We start from the raw sequence: 19608 nt of genomic DNA on the forward strand, positions 1-19608 counted from the left end.
AGTAATGTCAACTGTCTATCAGATACCTGACATCATGAACCCAGTCAGTAAGAAATAAAAAATAGACAACAAAAAAAGTTTTATTTGAAAAAACACTGCCCAAAACATTCCCTCTTTCACCAATTTATTGAAAAGAACAATCAATTCCAGGTCCGGCGTAATCCAATAAGGGGGTCCCATGACGAGCCATACCATAGTCACTGTCCCAGTCAATGAAGAACAAAATGTTCCCCATTGGAAGAGTAGTGCAGTGACCTGAGCTAACATCAATAGGTCAGCCCAGGTCACTGCAGGGGATGACGAGCGCTGCTGTCAGGAGGTTAGATGAGATCATTCCCTGCAACCACAGCCACGGAGGAGATGCCAGTGCTGAGGAAGAGTTCCAGAAGCAGCCACGGGGATCATTTTCCAAGCAGCCAGTCTGCTGTGCAGCAAAGGAATGGTGAGCACTCTCAATTCCCCTCTTACTGTGGGCGAGACTTAAACTTGGAGGTAGTAAAAGATATGATTTAAAATGTATGTAAAGAATTGTTAGATAAAGAAAATAGGGTTATGCCAGTGCAGAATACACAGCTCACGGTCAACAGTTCACCAACACCGGGGGGATGATGACCCGGAAGCCCACGCCTGAGAAACCACCGCCGCCTCATGCGAGCTCTTTGGCAAAAGAGGCGGCGGCAGCGGCAGACTATAGCAGCCCAGAACCACATCCTCGCTGACCGATGGCACCGCACTCGGGACGTGCTCGCAGTCGCAGGGAGGAACAGGGTGGGCTGATGCTGGGCTGCACACTTCGGATGACGCGGCTTCCTGGAACCCGATGATGACGTCGGTAGCTCTCGCGGTAACACTGAAGCACCGCGAGATGTCCTCGAGCATCCTCTGACACCGACCGCCGCTTCAAGCGATGTCATCTCAGCACCGGAACCAGATCTTCTGCTGCCGCGGGCTGCTGACAGCTTCCGTCTTCCACGAAATGACTTCCCCGAAGACATCGGCGGTGAGTAAACCTCTCTCCTCTTCCTTCTTCTTTGTTGCCCCGAAGCTGTATCATAGTATCATAGTATCATAGTTTTTAAGGTTGAAGGGAGACTCTAAGTCCATCTAGTTCAACCCGTAGCCTAACATGTTGATCCAGAGGAAGGCAAAAAAACCCCAATGTGGCAAACAAGTTCCAATGGGGGAAAAATGTCCTTCCTGACTCCACATCCGGCAATCAGACTAGTTCCCTGGATCAATACCCTGTCATAAAATCTAATATACATAACTGGTAATATTACATTTTTCAAGAAAGGCGTCCAGGCTCTGCTTAAATGTTAGTAGTGAATCACTCATTACAACATCATGTGGCAGAGAGTTCCATAGTCTCACTGCTCGTACAGTAAAGAATCCTCGTCTGTGATTATGATTAAACCTTCTTTCCTCAAGACGTAGCGGATGCCCCCGTGTTCCAGTCGCAGGCCTAGGTGTAAAAAGATCTTTGGAAAGGTCTCTGTACTGTCCCCTCATATATTTATACATTGTAATTAGATCCCCCCTAAGCCTTCGTTTTTCCAAACTAAATAACCCCAAGTTTAATAATCTGTCTTGGTGTTGCAGCCCACCCATTCCGCTAATAATCTTGGTCGCTCTTCTCTGCACCCTCTCCAGTTCAGCTATGTCCTTCTTATATATCGGTGACCAGAATTGTACACAGTATTCTAAGTGCGGTCGCACTAGTGACTTGTACAGAGGTAGAACTATATTTTTTTCATGAACACTTATACCTCTTTTAATACATCCCATTCTTTTATTAGCCCTGGCAGCAGCTGCCTGACACTGTCCACTAAAGTGAAGTTTACCATCCACCCATACACCCAAGTCTTTTTCTGTGCCTGTTTTACCCAGTGTTCTACAATTAAGTACATAATCATAAATGTTATTTCCTCTACCCAAGTGCATGACCTTACATTTATCTACATTAAACTTCAATTGCCACTTCTCAGCCCAATCCTCCAATTTACATAAATCTCCCTGTAATATAAAATTATCCTCCTCTGTATTGATTACCCTGCAGAGTTTAGTATCATCTGGAAATATTGAAATTCTACTCCGCATGCCCCCAACAAGGTCATTTATAAAAATGTTGAAAAGAAGCGGGCCCAATACTGACCCCTGTGGTACCCCACTATGAACTGAGACCCAGTCCGAGTACGCACCATTAATAACCACCCTTTGTTTCCTATCACTGAGCCAGTTTTTAACCCAGTTACACATATTTTCCCCTATCCCCATTATTCTCATTTTATGTACCAACCTTTTGTGTGGCACCGTATCAAAAGCTTTTGAAAAGTCCATATACACAACATCCACTGCATTTCCCTGGTCCAGGCTTGAACTTACCTCTTCATAGAAGCTGATAAAATTAGTTTGACAGGATCGATCCCTCATAAACCCATGTTGATACTCTGTCATAAGGTTATTTTTCTTGAGATACTCCAGTATAGCATCTCTCAAGAAACCCTCAAGGATTTTACCAACCGTAGAGGTTAAACTTACCGGCCTATAATTTCCCGGCTCAGTTTTTGTCCCCTTTTTGAATATTGGCACCACATTTGCTATGCGCCAGTCCTGCGGTACCGACCCTGTTATTAAGGAATCTGAGAAGATTAAAAATAATGGTCTATCTATCACAGAACTCAATTCCTGTAGTACTCTGGGGTGTATGCCATCCGGGCCCGGAGATTTGTCAACCTTAGTGATGTCGAGGCAGCGGCGTACTTCCTGCTGGGTTAAGCAGGTAATATTCAAGGGTGAATTTATGGTATCACTGGTCATGTCATCTGCCATGGCATTTTCTTGTATAAAAACCGTAGAAAAAAAGTCATTCAGCAGGTTGGCTTTACCCTCATCCCCTTCCACCATTTCACCAAGACTATTTTTAAGGGGGCTAACACTATCGCTTTTCAGTTTTTTACTGTTTATGTAGTTAAAGAATATTTTAGGATTATTTTTACTTTCTCTCGCAATGAATCTCTCTGTCTCAAACTTAGCTAACTTAATTTGCTTTTTACATATTTTATTTAATTTTCTATAATTATATAATGCCTCATCACTACCTACCCTCTTTAATTCTTTTAAGGCTTTCTGTTTTTCTTTAATTGCTTCCCTTACAGCTCTATTTAGCCATAGGGGTTTTCTCCTATTTCTAGCATGTTTGTTCCCATAGGGTATATTTTCTGCACAAGCCCTATTCAGGATGCTCATAAAAGTCTCCCATTTGCTTTGTGTAATTTTATTACTTAGTACATCATCCCAGTTTATTGCACTAAGATCATCTCTCAACCGTTTAAAATTTGCTTTCCTGAAGTTTAGTGTCCTTGTAGCCCCTCTACTATACATCTTACTAAAGAATACATGAAAACTTATTATTTTGTGATCACTATTCCCCAAGTAACCCCCAACTTGTATATTTGATATGCGGTCTGGCCTATTGGTTAGTACAAGGTCTAGTAGTGCTCCCCCTCTTGTGGGGTCCTGTACCATTTGTGAAAGGTAATTATCTTTCATTGTTATCAAAAATCTATTTCCTTTGCTGGAACTGCAAGTTTCTGTTCCCCAATTTATATCAGGATAGTTAAAGTCCCCCATAATAATTACCTCTCCGAGACTCGCTGCTTTATCAATTTGCTTTATGAGGAGATTCTCTACCTCTTCCATAATATTCGGCGTCTTATAACACACAGCTGTAGCTGGCTCTGGACCCGACGAAGGCTCCTCAATACCGTTCGCCGCTCGTGGGGCAGGCATCACCGCTCCTGAAGACGAGCTCTCCAAACATCTCTTCAACCAGGCCGCCCCATCTTCTTCGCCGGCTCTCCTTACAATCTGCTGGATGATCTCGTCCATGGCAGAAAAATTCCTCTTCATCAGCTGTGACTTAAGGTCCAGTCACACTAAGCAACTTACCAGCGATCCCAACAACGATAGAGATCGCTGGTAAGTTGCTAGGAGGTTGCTGGTGAGATGTCACACTGTGACGCTCCAGCGATCCCACCAGCAACCTGACCTGGCAGGGATCGCTGGAGCGTCGCTACACAAGTTGCTGGTGAGCTCACCAGCAACCAGTGACCAGCCCCCAGCGCCGCGTGGAAGATGCTGCGCTTGGTAACTAAGGTAAATATCGGGTAACCAACCCGATATTTACCTTGGTTACCACTGCACGGAGCTACACATGCAGAGAGCAGGGAGCAGCGCACTCTGAGCGCTGGCTCCCTGCTCTCCTAGTTACAGCACACATCGGGTTAATTAACCCGATGTGTGCTGCAGCAAAATGTGCACAGAGCAGGGAGCAGCGCACAATGCTTAGCGCTGGCTCCTTGCTCTCCTAGTTACAGCACACATCGGGTTAATTAACCCGATGTGTGCTGCAGCTAAATGTGCACAGAGCAGGAGCCGGCACTGACAGTGAGAGCGGAGGAGGCTGGTATCAAAGGTAAATATCGGGTAACCAAGGACAGGGCTTCTTGGTTACCCGATGTTTACATTGGTTACCAGCCTCCGCAGAAGCCGGCTCCTGCTTCCTGCACATTTAGTTGTTGCTGTCTCGCTGTCACACACAGCGATCTGTGCTTCACAGCGGGACAGCAACAACTAAAAAATGGCCCAGGACATTCAGCAACAACCAACGACCTCACAGCAGGGGCCAGGTTGTTGCTGGATGTCACACACAGCAACATCGCTAGCAACGTCACAAAAGTTGTTTGTTAGCAGCGATGTTGCTAGCGATGTTGCTTAGTGTGACGGGGCCTTTACGCAGAGCTGACAAAGCAATCCCTTTATATAGGAAAAAATCCAGCTCGAAAACTTGAACCACCAATCCTAAAGATTCAAAAATTGGAGCGCAGCGAAGCCATTGGTTACCAATGCTCACTCGTGTTACCGTGCAGACATTGTATTAACCCCTTATCTACTCTACTAAAAACCCTGATCTAAACTCCTGAGGTCAGTGCAATCATACAATCCCTGCGCTAAATGCTAACAGGGATTGTTCATTCTCCGCCTACCACTGAATCCTGGATTCCGTCTAGTGAGCTATTTTAGGCCACGGTCACATATTATTTGGTGAGTTTTTTACCTCAGTAATTGTTAGGCCACATGCACAAATGGAGTATTTGGTGAGGTTTTTACCTCAGTATTTGTAAGGTCATGTGCACACATTTAGTATTTGGAGAATTTTTTACCTCACTATTTGTAAGGCCACGTTGAGTATTTGGTGAGGTTTTTACCCTTTGTAAGGTCATGTGCACACGTTCAGTATTTGGTGAGGTTTTTACCTCAGTATTTGTAAGGCATCGTGCACACGTTTAGTATTTGGTGAGGTTTTGACCTCAGTATTTGTACGGCCATGTGCACATGTGCCGCCCCCATGTCAGCAGCGGTGGCTCAAGGGGCGTCCAGACCCGGGGGTCGTGCGGCCACTCAAATGAAGGGGGGTATTTACAGGGGATTGTATTTAGAGTTCGTGACGCCACCCGTGGTGTGTGGTAATGTGGAGTACCACCGCTGCAGTTGGGAGTACCCAGGGGCGATGGAGTGGAGCAGCCAGATGTTAGAACCCTCCACGGGTAGAGGGGAATACCCCGTGACTCGGTGATGGTGTTCGGGCAGTGCCATGGGGAGCAAAGGGGGTCACTTGAGTTCTCATTCAGTCCAAGAGCTGACACCGACAACTGGATAAACCAAAGTTCTGGACACCGCTGCCATGAGGGGAGCTAGTTTGGATCCCGTGTCCGCTAGTGTTGCCTGGTGATCTGTGACCTTACTCCTGGCACTAAGTTCTCTCTTCTTTTGGTCCCGGTAGCATAAAACTAGGCGGGTGCCGCTCCCCAGTGTGGCTAACTGAGGGAGCTTGCTCTCAGGGTTCACGCTTGGGATTTCCTGGACCGTTTTTGTGGAAAGTCATATCCCTTTCGTTGCGCTAGTACCCCGATTTTGAAGCGGGTGGAGAGCGGATCTTGAAGGCTCCGTTCTCATCGGGTAAATTGTCAGGTTGCCTGAAGCTACTCCCTGACCTAGGGTCCACGTAACCCGTCGTGCCCTAGTCCCAGCCCTGTGATGGTACAAGGCCACCGGCTGTCCTCCTCGACAGTCAGTCCCCCTTGTCACGATCAACTGCGACCGGAGCTCCAGCTCCTACTAACCCAAGACCACTGTCTGCTACCTAGTTGCTTCCAAGGAGCCCGGCTCCTGACCTCCTCTCTCCTTCACCTCCTCCACTTCACTCCTTCACTTTCAAACTCCAAACTTCAACTCACTGACACTCCTGACCTCCCCTTAACCGACCCCCCAAGTGAGCGACCCTATTCCACTCACGCTGTCCACTGGTGTGTCTGGTGGGTGTGGTGCAGAGTGTACCTAGGACTTTAATTGGCTGATGTTGGCAACATCATGTAGTTGGGGACCCGTAACCAAGGAGGTGGTGGATATTGCACAGAAAGGCAGATTGCACAATACCCTGTGACGACCTGATAGGCCAGGTGCATCACAAACACGTTGAGTATTTGGTGAGGTTTTTACCTCAGTATTTGTAAGGCCATGTGCACATGTTTAGTATTTGGTGAGGTTTTTTATCTCAGTATTTGTAAGACAAAACCAGGAGTGGGTAAAAAATAGTGGTGACATGTTTCTATTATACTTTCCCTCTGATTGTTCCACTCCTAGTTTTGGCTACAAATACTGAGGTAAAAAACTGACCACGTACTCAGCGTGTGCACGTGGCCTAAGATACCAATATCTGCTGTTCTATCGTCTATCTAATTCTCCATTATGTGCAGTGTTCCAATATCTCAGTGTTCCACACGGTAGGATAACGCCATAATGACAATCTAATTACTCTGTAAAATAACCTGGAAAACTGCGGCTTAGCTTAAGTGAAAGAAAAAAAGAAAAAGGTAAAACATTTCTCAGGCTGTATTTGTACAGTAATCCACCATTTAACGGCTTACATTTTTATCCATGCAGATTTGGTCATAGCAGAAAAAAAACGCAGCCGTCTGACTGCTGACCATTATCACGCCCGGCCCATGAAGCAGCATGAGGGACCTAATTAAAAGGGTTATTCTAGAAATACTGTATTCGGGATTTCAGGCTGTAAATCTTTAATTACATAAGTACTATAAATGTGTTCTAAATTGCTCTATTAAGCCACTTATTTCAGTGTTTTGAGAAGTTCAAAATATTTTAAAACTAGATTTTTTTCCTAGAGTCGCCTTTAAAGCTTCAAAACAACATTTAAAAGCGATCTGTCACCGTTTCCGACATGTCTGTGATAGTAAAGCCTGCTTTACACGTTGCAATTTCGCATACGATATCGTATGCGATTTGCAACGCCCCCATCGTATGTGCGGCACGTTCAATTTGTTGAATGTGTCGCACACACGAGTAACCCCCCCCGTCACACGTACTTACCTTCCATACGACCTCGATGTGGGAGGCGAACGTCCACTTCCTGGAGTGGGAGGGACGTTCGGCGTCACATCGACGTCACGCGGCAGCCGGCCAATAGAAGCGGAGAGGCGGAGATAAGCGGGACGTAAACATCCCGTCCACCTCCTTCCTTCCGCATTGCTGGCCAGGAGCCGCAGGACGCAGGTAAGATCTGTTCATCGTTCCCGGGGTGTCACACACTGCGATGTGTGCTAACCCGGGTACGATGAACAACCAGACGTTCAATTCAGGAATGAACGACGAGCGTGCGATGAACGTTTTACCATTCAATCGCAATCGCACGTAGCTGTTACATGTTACAATGTAACTTACGATGCCGGATGTGCGTCACTTACGGCGTGACCCCGCCGACACATCGTAAGATATATTGTAGCATGTAAAGCGGGCTTAATACTTGCATTCCAAGTGAACTATGGTGAAGCATCTTTTCTTAGAACTCCTCTTTGTTGAGACATCTCTCTAATGTATGACTGATGAGGTCTGCACGTATTTACTGAAGCCAACATCATGCCCCATTTGCAGGTCTATTCCTGTGCTGCACCCATTCTGCAGAGCATACTGTCTGGCAGGGGTGTAATGATGAAGGTCGTAGAGCCTTCGACTGTGACCGAACTCTCAATGCAAGTGCCATTTTCAGCTGATTGTGCATCCTCTGAGAAAGAGGCACAGGATGGGGACATTATTACTGAGGACATTATTACAGTGGACATCATAATTGGGCCCAAGATGGCGGATATTATTACAGGAAGGGTCAAGAACGGGCAACGGCATTACAGCAATTGCTCAGGATGGGGGACATTATTACAAGAAGGGGCCCAGTATGGGGGATATTATTACAAGTCAGAGGACATTTATACAGAGGACCGTACATCTGGCCAACATGCTGGGGGGGCTCTGGTCCAAATTTTGCATTGGGGCCCAAATAACGCTATAGTTATGCCACTGCTTTCCATCAATGGAAATCTTTAAGCGAAAGCTGGATAAACATATAGCTGGGATGATTTAGGAAAACCTGCACTCACAGGGGGTTGGCCTCAATGGCCCTTGAAGTCCCTTCCAACTCTACCATTTTATGATTCTTTGATTCTATGCTGCCCTGGATCATTAAACCTCGTAATGTTTTACATTTGCTTTAAAAAAAAATTATACAAGGAGGCCCATGGTGCATAATTTTATTTAAAGTGTTACTCTGATAAGATAGGGGACAACTTATCGGTCCCTGGGACACCCAGCAATCCCGAGAACAAGACTATGACTGGAATCTGGGCAACAGACTGGGCAACAAACATCCCATCTTGAATGGAGGGGTGGTAAGCATACTCAGCTTCTGCTTGATTTATTGTTTATAGGGTTGCCTGAGAAACATCTAGTATAGTGCTTAACTATTTCCAGATGTCCCATAGACAATGAATGGAGAAGAAGTTGAGCATGCTCACTTGCACTTCATTCAAGACAGAGCCTGATTTCGAGGTTTTAAAAAGAGCCCTGTTCTTAGGATTACTAGAGTTCCAAGTAGTGGGAATTTGGTTATGACTGAACCTACCACTCACAAGGGGATGAAAAAAACAGGAGAGATATTAAACATGCAATACACAGGTCCCTATTCAGACTATAAGAAGCCTTAAATCTGAGCCCTAATTATTTTCCCTGCCTGACTGTGGAGGTTGGCACCCTAGGATTATGCAATGGTGCCCCCACTAAAGATTGGCTGACCCTAAGTGGTACTTTACACGCTGCGACATCGCTACCGATATATTATCGGGGTCACGTCGTTAGTGCCGCACATCCGGCGCCGGTAGCGACATCGCAGCGTGTGACACAAATGAACGACGATCAACGAGCACAAAAACGTGAAAAATCGTTGCTCGTTGACACGTCGTTCATTTCCTTAATATCGTTGCTGCTGCAGGTACGATGTTGTTTGTCGTTCCTGTGGCACCACACATCGCTATGTGTGACACCGCAGGAACGACAAACATCTCCTTACCTCCATCCACCGACAATGCGGAAGGAAAGAGATGGGCGGAATGTTACGTCCCGCTCATCTCTGCCCCTCCGCTTCTATTGGACGGCCGCTTAGTGACGTCGCGGTGACACCTAACACACCTCCCCCTTGAGGGAGGGATTGTTCGGCTGTCACAGCGACGTCGCTGAACAGGTATGTGCATGTGACACTGCTGTAGCGATAATGTTCGCTATGGGAGTGATCACCACATATCGGCCGTACGACGGGGGCGGGTGCTATCGCGCTCGACATCGCTAGCAATTGCTAGCGATGTCGCAGCGTGTAAAGTACCCCTAAATGTCCTTAACTGCACCCTCAACTACAAAACTACACAAAAAAACAATACCCATAAAGAAAGTGCATACAAGCAGAGGGTGAGACACAGGCCTAAGAACGTGTTCACACAGTCATACAGGGAAGATGGAGGAAAAAAGAAGACATCCAAAAGACTTACAGAATACGTGGAATGCCCAAATCCTAAAAGTAACAAAATGGGAAGAATGCTGGAAAGGGAAACTGAGAAGCAAACTGCAGGGAAAAGCAATTTATATAATTCAAAAAGATAATCCTTAACTGAAGAGCTAGAACACCAAACATCCATATATCTTGGAATATAGCCAGCAATGAAGGCATGTGCATGGGGAGTATAAATAGCCCCTCCCAAGATGTGATAGGGTAAACAAAACAAGGAAGTGAAAACACCTGAATAGAAATAAAAAGGAAAGACAAGGGAACTATCAGCAATTGGACACAGACAAAACAGGCTGTGTTCCAACACAGGAAACTGACTACACAAACAGAGGTCATATCACCGGATCGAGCACCGGAGTTGAGCCATGATAAATAGCTTCCTATATTAGGAATAACTCTTCAAACTACAACTACATACAACCTGACCTAATCAGGTGACTCCTACACAATTTCAGTCTGTTAGAAGAAAAGACTCCCTTAATGACAAGCCACCCTTGCCAATTTTAGCTGGTTGGCTTTCAAAAAATGTGCAGGCATGAATTTTGGGAATCTCAAAGGTTTCAATTGGTTTTATTGGGTTCCAAGAAATTTGCCAACATGTCCAGGAGGTCTCCCCTTTTCCCTGGGAGAGTAAGTTGATGACAAAGTGTCCCTCTGATAGGACTCCCAGCGATCAGCTGTGATCTGTTTGGAAACCTGGCAATAAGATCTCTTTCAGAGATCCATGATTAGTCTAATCTCGGATCGCAATGAATGACTAGCCGCGCATCTCTTGACCCCTAGCGGGACCGATTCATATGTTTCTGTATATTATTCTTGAATCTTTAAAGGAAATTAGGCATTACACAGAGCTCAAATGAGTGGTTATGACAGTGTTGGTCATAAACAAAAAAGGGTCCCTGTGCAAGAATAGTATAAGGGCACTGTACACTTCAAAGCTCATCATAATACACCCCTTTATGTCACACTAGGTACGGGGAAGTACCAAGCGATCGGTGAAGGGAAAGGGAAAGAAAACCCTGTGTCTAGGGAAGGGGAGGATGGTGATCCCTGACCAAACCTACTGCTGGTCCCTGGGGTCCCTCACCACCATAAATAAGTGCCAAGCCGGATCCCTGACCCTAGGTATCGCTAGTGCTGGTCCCTAAATATAGAACGGATGGGGTGAGCTCTTTGTCAACCCAACTAAACACTACAGAAGACACAAGGAGGACACACAGTGGGAAAATGCATGAACTACATATCCACAGATTACTCAGGTAGAAGTTCAGCAAAGTTTTCAGTAACAATGAATGAACTGAAGAATATCACCAGCACCAGTCCAATTAAACAAGGGGTATTTAGACACCAAGAGCATGCTGATGATCAACAGCTGGGTGGAAGGCGAGCTCTTGGTGGGTCCAAAAGGGGGAGAAATTAATCCAGCAGGAAAGCTACCTAGTACAATAAATACTGACAGCAAGAGCAATGGAAAGTCAGGGAGCATTTTGAGCAGCCAAACGCTGTGACCTTCTATGGCCAGAAACCACATGACTGTCTGTCACTTATCCCACACCCATAACATTTATATGTCTGTGACCAAAGCAGTTTGTTGCTTTGGAAGTTGTGGTTGGCCCCATTACCTCTTGGGCCCCTATGTGCTTCCACAAGTTGCACCAATGATATGTCCGCCCACTTTTATAATCTCCGCTGCCACTGATCCCAAAAAAAATCTACATCTAATCATTATTATTACTCCAGCTCTAGTTTTGGAATTTTATTGTTTTTAACTTTTATATTGCGAGTGGCACAGAAGAACCTACTTGCCATAGAACATGGTACACAACAAAATGACATAATGTGCCAGTTTGGCAGCCATATCTCTGCATTGATTTCCAATGTCCTTGGACAGGCACATTGCCCTTACTTACACCTTCCTCCATGCATGGAAGAGCTTGTTAATTTTCCATTGCCATTTAGCACGCTATATTAAGCTCATCCCCTCTGGGCATTGTTGATACCACAAGCACAATGAATGAGCGTAGATTTGTTATCGAGCTGCCACAAGTGATAAAATAACTCAGGCTAATTTGTAATGACAGGCGACTTCCAAAACAACCTGCCCACGTATGAGAACAGAACCGCTGTGTAATGGGCTCAGCTGAACTGGAAAAACGTATTGACATAAGGCGCGGTGCACTCACCTCTTTAGTTTCCAAACTCTGCAGTCTGCGCACTCTGGGCAGAACATACAGTTAGGTCCAGAAATATTTGGACAGTGACACAATTTTCGCGAGTTGGGCTCTGCATGCCACCACATTGGATTTGAAATGAAACCTCTACAACAGAATTCAAGTGCAGATTGTAACGTTTAATTTGAAGGTTTGAACAAAAATATCTGATAGAAATTGTAGGAATTGTACACATTTCTTTACAAACACTCCACATTTTAGGAGGTCAAAAGTAATTGGACAAATAAACCAAACCCAAACAAAATATTTTTATTTTCAATATTTTGTTGCGAATCCTTTGGAGGCAATCACTGCCTTAAGTCTGGAACCCATGGACATCACCAAATGCTGGGTTTCCTCCTTCTTAATGCTTTGCCAGGCCTTTACAGCCGCAGCCTTCAGGTCTTGCTTGTTTGTGGGTCTTTCCGTCTTAAGTCTGGATTTGTGCAAGTGAAATGCATGCTCAATTGGGTTAAGATCTGGTGATTGACTTGGCCATTGCAGAATGTTCCACTTTTTTGCACTCATGAACTCCTGGATAGCTTTGGCTGTATGCTTGGTGTCATTGTCCATCTGTACTATGAAGCGCCGTCCGATCAACTTTGCGGCATTTGGCTGAATCTGGGCTGAAAGTATATCCCGGTACACTTCAGAATTCATCCGGCTACTCTTGTCTGCTGTTATGTCATCAATAAACACAAGTGACCCAGTGCCATTGAAAGCCATGCATGCCCATGCCATCACGTTGCCTCCAACATGTTTTACAGAGGATGTGGTGTGCCTTGGATCATGTGCCGTTCCCTTTCTTCTCCAAACTTTTTTCTTCCCATCATTCTGGTACAGGTTGATCTTTGTCTCATCTGTCCATAGAATACCTTTCCAGAACTGAGCTGGCTTCATGAGGTGTTTTTCAGCAAATTTAACTCTGGCCTGTCTATTTTTGGAATTGATGAATGGTTTGCATCTAGATGTGAACCCTTTGTATTTACTTTCATGGAGTCTTCTCTTTACTGTTGACTTAGAGACAGATACACCTACTTCACTGAGAGTGTTCTGGACTTCAGTTGATGTTGTGAACGGGTTCTTCTTCACCAAAGAAAGTATGCGGCGATCATCCACCACTGTTGTCATCCGTGGACGCCCAGGTCTTTTGAGTTCCCAAGCTCACCAGTCAATTCCTTTTTTCTCAGAATGTACCCGACTGTTGATTTTGCTACTCCAAGCATGTCTGCTATCTCTCTGATGGATTTTTTCTCCTTTTTCAGCCTCAGGATGTTCTGCTTCACCTCAATTGAGAGTTCCTTAGACCGCATGTTGTCTGGTCACAGCAACAGCTTCCAAATGCAAAACCACACACCTGTAATCAACCCCAGACCTTTTAACTACTTCATTGATTACAGGTTAATGAGGGAGACGCCTTCAGAGTTAATTGCAGCCCTTAGAGTCCCTTGTCCAATTACTTTTGGTCCCTTTAAAAAGAGGAGGCTATGCATTACAGAGCTATGATTCCTAAACCCTTTCTCCGATTTGGATGTGAAAACTCTCATATTGCAGCTGGGAGTGTGCACTTTCAGCCCATATTATATATATAATTGTATTTCTGAACATGTTTTTGTAAACAGCTAAAATAACAAAACTTGTGTCACTGTCCAAATATTTCTGGACCTAACTGTACCTCTTTTTAGTAAATATGGAATTTTCCTTTAAAATATTAAAGACCCTCCCCTTCCCCTCTGTTAGCTAATCCTGCCCCGCCCGGCTATATGTTGTAAAGTTGGACATTTTTTTTTTACTAAAAATCTATTAAATTTGATTGAAATCCCTTATGGTCCATTTAGATTGGCCAACGACGGCCATTAATTGACACCAATTTATTACAAACTGATCAATAGACGTGTAATATTCGGTTTAGACAGACAATCAAATTCGATGAGCACAGAATGATTGTTAATACAATTTTACTGTGTACTTACAATATTATCGTTATCGGAAGCACACCTTCTGTTTTCCGAGAATGATCATTTTAATGCCGACATGGAATGTCAGATGATAGATGATATGTTTACAAATGCTGATAATCGGCAAAAAAGCATTGTAACGAGCAACAACTGTTGGCTCCTGTAAATGGACATAGGTACTAAGGGCTTTGTTCTCTCTTTATTGACCCCTTCCTGCATTCGGATGTACTAATGCATTTGGACGTTCTAATTGCAGTCTTCCTACCACTAACTCTTAAGGGGGCTTTACACGCTAGCGATATCGGTACCGATATCGCTAGCGTGCCGTACCCGCCCCCATTGTTTGTGAGATACGGGCATATTGCTGCATAAAATCGCGCTCCCCCATCACACGGCTTACCTGCCTTGCGACGTCGCTCTGGCCGGCGATCCGCCTCCTTTCTAAGGGGGCGGGTCGTTCAACGTCACAGCGACGTCACACGGCACGCGTCCAATTGAAGCGGAGGGGCGGAGATGAGTGGGACGTAACATCCCACCCACCTCCTTCCTTCCGCATAGCCGGTGGAGGCAGGTAAGGAGATGTTCCTCGCTCCTGCGGTGTCACACATAGCGATCTGTGCTGCCGCAGGAACGAGGAACAACATCGCTAATAAGAGGAAACGATTTTTTGTTTTAGGACGACCTCTCCGCGGCAACCGATTTTGGCCACTTTTGCGATTGTTTTAGGTCGCACATAAGTGTCACACGCTGCGATATCGTTAATGATGCCGGATGTGCGTCACTAACGACGTGACCCCGACAATAAAACATTAACAATATCGTAGCGTGTAAAGCCCCCTTTACACTACTCCTACTATATATAGTATGACCAGAATGAGCAATAGTCATCCAAGGCACAGCACAGGCAGTCTTTAAAGTAGGGGCGGACTTCTCATTGGTGCAGCCTCGGGCCCAAGAGGTTGGAGGGCCATTACCACCTCCAAAGCAGGCGAAATTGTGCATTTTGAAGAGCTTATGGGTTGCAAAGGGTCCATTTCTGTCTGTGTCGAACATTGCTTTAAATGATACTTGCAAGTTGACAAAGCTCACAAAAAGGGTGCATTCTCCATATTCCTGGAAGAAGCCGTCGGAGATCTACCGAACACTACCTCTTGTGGAAAAGTTATTTTCAGTACCACTGAAATGCTCCATAATCATTGCAAGCCCGGCATCTAACCGCATATTTAGGGTGGTGAGTGGAGGAGCAGGGGCTGGGAATAGGTAATAGGAAACAACATTAAAAGGGGTACAGCAACTGACACAAATGTACAAGTCCTTGAGTGCTTCTTCCACTTTCACAGTTTTTTATCGAATAATGAAGAGTTGTGCTACAGTACTTTTTGATTTTTTTGTATTATTCTCTTTTTAAGAATTCTGCTTCTTATTGAATGGGAACCATCATTGTTTACCTCCAGAGGATGAACATCTGGATATGTGGTGGACACACAGCTATACAGAGCGATAATACACATATGAACTGGAGAAGATTTTTTTTATTAAAAGGTTTAACTCCTGTCCTGTTTAAGAAGCAAACAAGCTGTGCTTTACTCTGCCTCCCTGGATCTGTGTCGCCCAGGGATAAGGGGTACTGATCTGGGCCAAGGGGTCACTTTTGTAGGTTACGGTGGCGTGACCCGGTCTGTGATCCCAGGCTCCACAATAAAAGGGGGATTAAGTAGGGGAAATTGTCCGTGATGCCACCCGTGGGTTGCAGTGATGAGATGGTGGCACCGCCGCTGCCTCTGGGGACCGTGCCTGGGACTGGTGGTGTGGGGCAGCAAGGTGGAATCCCCTCCACGGGTAGGGGAGGTGTAGTCCCGGGGCACTATTGGGAGTTGTGGTAGGGATTGCAGGGAACAGTACACTCACGGTTCGGTTATTGTGGTGCTGGATGAAGCTAGATTGATGTGGAGGGTCAGGAACGCAGATGGAAGAAATACTCAGAGTCTTTTGTAAACCAAATTGCTGGTAACTGGTGCCCACAGATGCTGTGAGGACGGGTCCCACACCCGTGTGTGTAAATCAGGTGTTGTTCTCCTGCCTGCGGTCTGTGTCTGCTCTGTGCACTGGTCCGGACAGGGTCCCGACAGCTGGCAGCTGGGGGGGGCACTACCCTCTCCCAGTCCACTTCGGGTCCCCACAAGCGGCTGGCCTATTCCTCAGGCCCTTACTGCCACTCTCCTAGCTCCCCACTGGAGCTGCGTCCAGACTTCTCTCCTCATGCAGACTGACTGAAACCTAAACTCTGCTCTGCTCTTTCTAAGCTCCTCCTGCCCCTCCCTTTTCCTGGGGAAGGGGTGAGTGGGACCTGATTGGATGGTGTGTTTCAGTGTGTGGGAAACTCCCCAAGGGAGTGTGAGATCTGCACCAAAAACATGGATGCAGACCTCTGTGACACCCTGGTTTTGCCAGGGCGGCACAGATCCAATGCTGAGTATCCACTTCTGCTTCTGATATCTGTTGTCTGCAGGGCTGATGTCACGTTGACACCGCTGTATCCAATTAATAAGCTCAGTGATACTGAGCAGCTTGTGCCATTATCACGTTCATAGCTGCTGAGCTCACTGACTGGCTGCAGCACGGTAATGGTCATGTGTAGCACCCAGGGGGCAGGGGTTGTCAGGCACGGGGTGTCTCGTACCTGCGTTACTCGTAACCGGGCCGGCGTGATGATCTGGGATGTTGCAGTGGCCTGCCCGGCTTAGTGCCCCGAGGTGTATACCAATAAGGAGAGAAGATGATGGGGGTAGTAGTAGGATAAATGTCGTGATGCCACCTGTGGTATGTGGCCAGGGATTCAGCCGCAGCTGCTGTCGCTGTCCTCCGGGGCAGATGGTAGTTGCAGCCGGAAATGGAATCACACCCCACAGGTGGAGCGGGCACCAGAGAGGATGATGAGGGGAGTAGTGATGACGTTTAAGCGCCGAGTCGTGGCACGGCGGTGCCAGTAATCAAGAGTCAGAGTCAATTTCTGCGGTACCAGGTGTCTTTACTCACTCTTTGTGCTGTGCCGCTTGCCCGGATAGTACTGGTTACCCACTGTGATGGGCTCCGTCGAACCCGAATCCTTTCAGAGGTCAGTTCCTTGTGGTGCTCGGTGAGTCCCTTCCTCCTAGCGCCATGTGTGTTGGATCCCTGTGGCTTAAAGCTACTTGGGGACCCCAGTTCGTCTTGAGTAGTACTTTTGTCCCTATTTGCAGGTACCGCGGTTCCACAATAGGACCTGGTCCAGTCCAGGGCCTCGGATCCTATCTGGTACTGTGCTTTCAGGCTCTTTGTGGCCAGGGAAGCTTGAAACCTCCCTCTCCCGGCAGATTCTGGAAAACCAACTTGGAGAATGATCTTCCCTAGGGTCCTGCACCCTGAGTGTGGCACCGATTCCGAGGGCGCGTTTAAGCTCGCACCTCAGCAACCGCAAGAACTCCTCTGTCCCACCGGAGCACCGGTAAGACACGTCTACTCCTTTCCTCTCCTGCTGGAGAACCCCTCTTAACTGTTGTGTTGGCTCTTAACTCGCCCTGGTGGCTGCTCCTCCCCAGGTACCTGTCACTAGTGGGTGGTGCCACTATGTTTGAAGGCTACCTTAAAACCCTAACCTAGCCCGGTCCCCATTGGGGAGGGCAACCTGGGGGTGTATTTGAGTGTGTAAGTGGTGAAACCGGTACCGACCTCCTCAGAATCCGGGTGCAGCATTACACCTTAAATCAGGTGCAATATTCTGTGGCGACTGAAGCCTCAGGGGCGCCACATCAGCACGGCAGATAAAAACATACACTGGTCTTCCTCTTCACCTTGTTCCTTCTATTCTTCCCACCATGATGTCCTTCTCCAATGATTGTTCTCTTAGTATGATGTGTCCATTGTAGGCAAATCGTAGCTTGGTGATCCTTGCTTTGAGTGACATGTCTGGCTTGATTTGTGCAGAAATTGATTTGTTTTTTCTTCTTGCCATCCAAGGTATTCATACCATCGTACTCCAGCACCACATTTTTGAAGACATTGATTCTTCTTCTGTCTTGTTTCTTTATCGTCTAGGTTTTTTCATCCATATGTTACTACAGAAAAGAAACAGACTATGTAAGACTATGAAGACTAAAGTGGGCTTTACATGCTACGATATCGTTAATGAGTTATCGTTGGGGTCACGGTGTTTGTGACGCACATCCGGCGTCATTAACGATATCACAGTGTGTGACACTTATGAGCTACCTTAAACAGTCCCAAAAGCGGTCATAATCGTGGAGAGGTCGTCCTGAAACAAAAAAATCGTTTTCTGTTTATTAGCAATGTTGTTCCTCATTCCTGCGGCACCACACATCGTTGTGTGTGACACCGCAGGAGCGACCAACATCTCCTTACCTGCCTCCACCGGCAATGAGGAAGGAAGGAGGTGGGTGGGATGTTATGTCCCGCTCATCTCCGCCCCTCCGCTTCTATTGGACGCCAGCCGTGTGATGTCGCTGTGACGCCGCACGAACCGCCCCCTTAGAAAGGAGGTGGTTCGCCAGCCAGAGCGACGTCGCAGAGCAGGTTTGTGTGTGTGACGCTGCCATAGCGATAATGTTCACTACGGCAGCGATCACACAATATCGCACGTACGACGGGGGCGGGTGCTATCGCGCTCGACATCGCTAGCCGATGCTAGCAATGTCACAGCGTGTAAAGCCCGCTTAAGTCTTCATCGCCAGTGAAATGTTCTTCGTTTTGAAGACCTTGTCGAGTGACTTCATTGTTGACTTGCCCATAGCTATTCTCCTATTCACTTCCGATGTTGTCACTACATCTTGAGTGATCAATGATCCCAGTAGGCTTAAGTCCTTTACAACCTACAGTTCGTCACCATCCATCTCAAATTTGTCCCGGTCATACCTGGCAGTAATCAATATCTTTGTCTTCTTTGTATTGAGTAGTAGTCCCATGTTTGAGCTTTCCATCTTGACTCTCCATAATAAGTCCTTTATTCCATCTATGCTTGTTGCTATCAATGTTGTATCACCTGTGTATTTAAGTGTGTAGATGATTCATCCAGCAATTTTAATTCATTCTTCTTTTTTGGCAAGTTCAACCTTCCTGAAAATAGCTGCTGCATATAAATTGAAGAGAAATAGTGCTGGGATACCGCCTTGTCTGACTTCTCGCTCTACTTTGAACCATGCCATGTCGCTATGTTCTGTGTTGATTCTTGGTCGATGTAGAGGGTCCTGATGAGGCTGATCAGATTGTTTGGCGCACCCATATCCTTCATGGTATTCCAAAGTTTCTGGTGATCAACACAGTTGAAGACTTTCCTATAGTCAATGAAGCAAAAATAGATCTCTTTGTTCCATTATTTGGCCTTTGCATTATCCATCTAATATTAGCAATCACATCTCTTGTTCCTCTGCCTTTTCTGAATTCTGCTTGTTCCTTTGGCAACTCTTTGTCAATGTAATGCTGG

The sequence above is a fragment of the Anomaloglossus baeobatrachus genome, chromosome 2, assembly GCF_048569485.1.
Source record: "Anomaloglossus baeobatrachus isolate aAnoBae1 chromosome 2, aAnoBae1.hap1, whole genome shotgun sequence".
Lineage (NCBI taxonomy): Eukaryota > Metazoa > Chordata > Amphibia > Anura > Aromobatidae > Anomaloglossus > Anomaloglossus baeobatrachus.